Genomic DNA, 2,466 nt, shown 5'->3' on the forward strand with positions numbered 1-2,466 from the left:
CTAAATTGAGTTTGAGTTAATTAGGTAAGTGCGAGCGATGCCTATTATCTATTGGCTGCTTTACTATAGTACCTACCTACTATCTACTATGTTTTTTAAATTTAAACAAAGAAAATTAAAATTCACATTATACAATATCTGCCTACTTATTACAATATGATAAATTTAACTACTGAAATAATAGCTTTCAAATAAAAATTTTTTTAAAAAAAACATCTTAAATTAAATATTTAATGGTTAATTACTCTTCATATTTTATGGAAGTACATAGTTAATTAAAATTATCAAATTTGTTTAATATCAGCCTATTACCTTAATCAAGTTTTAGTTAAAAATAAATACATTAAAAATCGAATAATGCATAATTGTAATACAACATAAGTACGCAATATTTTTTTGTGGGTAGTGGTACGGTACGGTACCTGAATGCAAGTACCTATACCACTGTACAAAACCTCATTCATATCATATAGAATGAGTCTATTTAACATTGGTAAAATCAGTACCTAGCTTATATTCATTGTAACTGTTAGTTATACCTATTTAATATGATTACTACCGAATTCCATAGAAAAATTATAACCTAATTTAACAGTTTCACTTACCCAATTCTCTTCATAAAATCATATTCAAGAGAACATTATCATCAATAGAAAGTTTGGATCACTTATTTGTAATAAAAATTAAATCAAATATTTACTGATTGCATATGCAACCTGGCTTATTACTAAATTGTATTAATGAATAAATACATACAACCAAAAATGAATATAGTAAAAAATTGAATTTAACTTTAAAATCATCAGTATGTATACATTTATTATATTTTATATGGGCTGTCATTTAGTACCATATTAGTATTATTTATGTAGTACCATTTAGCACCTATCTGTTCTTAATGATGGTGGTGAATTTGGTTCTCCTAAACCAATAAGAATATTTTTCATACTGTTGGCAGGTGAAGTCATCCACACAAAAAGCCATGGTACACAAAATATCAATTTCATTTTTCAAATAAAAATGTTCAATCTAAAAACAATTTAAAATATATTTAAAATTGTAAAATATATATATAAAAATTAATTTTGAACTTATAAGTGATAATGTGATGTGTTGTAACTTAAGTTTTGAATTTAAATAGTTGTACCCATATTAAAATTAAAATTTTATTTTATTTTTGGTTANAGGTTTCAGTTATGATGTACCTTATTAAACATATAATAATACAAATAATGTATAGGTATTTTAGAAAAAAATTTTTTTAAATAAAAATATATTCTTCCAAAAAGTATATTCATGTACCATGGTACCTAAATATTTATTATAATTATACTAAACAGTCAATATTCAAAGAACATAGCTAGTTATGTTTACACTCAGCCACACATGTACCTTATAATATTTATTGAGCAGAGGTATTTTCTAAAAAGTATGAATATTTGTATACCCAAAACCACATAGGTAAATTGGTTACTAAATGATAGTTTTTATACTATACCTAAGTACTTAACTAAATAATGTTTATAAAATAAAGTGTAAAAACCTGATATATTTTGTGTTGTTATTATATGAAAGTTGAATATTTTGTATTTGCTTAAAATACCTCACTAAATATAATGTGTGAAAAAAATGTTTAAAAGAAATAACTAGGTACTTCACTAGTAATTAAATTAATTTATTGAATTAATTGTATTACATTATTAAAAAAATTGTATGGATTTTACAAACTAACAAAATAAATATAACATATAGTATAGTAGACTGGGTAGTTACTATGCACAAGTACATAAAGGTTAATAGAATGGATTTATAAACTCTTAATTTTCCCCTCTTGATTTAGTTGAAACTAAATAATTAGGTTATTATAAAATATTTATCAACAAATTAGGTAAACACAAAATACATAGGTACCTACTTATTAATGAGTTTGTCTATCTTATCGGTTGATGCTTGTTCTCAGGAGTGGGTACAATAAATGAAAAATCATTACCTTGGTATAATTAAATATTATTATTATTAATATACAGTATTGTAGATTACGTGAAGACAGTATAATTTTTTCAAAAAGAATAAAAAATCAATAAATAAATCGCATATGACGAATTTTGTCAAAATTTCAACTTCAAATCCTTTTAAAAAAAATCATGCATGCGCATGTTTAATGTTTTTGAACTTATTTTATAACAACTTAATATAATTAATTTTGTATTGAATTTTCAAGTTTTTTGACAAGCTTTTTGAAAAAAAATCGAAAATCCTTCTTAGCTCTTAAAAGCTCAAAAAGAGTCAAATCATTTTGAATATTTTATCATGTACAGAAAATGGTTATATTGAAATTTTATGACAATTTAAAGCAATAATGGGGTATTAATTTTTTAGGTGCCTAACAAATAGCTGCATAAGTAGCTACCAAATCAAAATGTTATGACCTTAAACTCAATAATTTTAATTTTAACTAAATATGTA

General features: G+C 23.3%; 1 long non-coding RNA gene across 1 annotated transcript; it reads right to left on the bottom strand.

The window, feature by feature from the left end:
• Window positions 1–892: 892 nt before the first annotated feature.
• Window positions 893–1,841, bottom strand: LOC111037894. Its single transcript, XR_002604924.1, has 2 exons — window positions 1,544–1,841; window positions 893–1,029 (listed from the first exon to the last, which is right to left on the bottom strand). It is a non-coding gene; the product is annotated as an uncharacterized LOC111037894 (long non-coding RNA).
• Window positions 1,842–2,466: the final 625 nt, after the last annotated feature.

The sequence above is a fragment of the Myzus persicae genome, unplaced genomic scaffold (genome assembly GCF_001856785.1).
Source record: "Myzus persicae strain clone G006 unplaced genomic scaffold, MPER_G0061.0, whole genome shotgun sequence".
Classification (NCBI taxonomy): Eukaryota; Metazoa; Arthropoda; class Insecta; order Hemiptera; family Aphididae; genus Myzus; species Myzus persicae.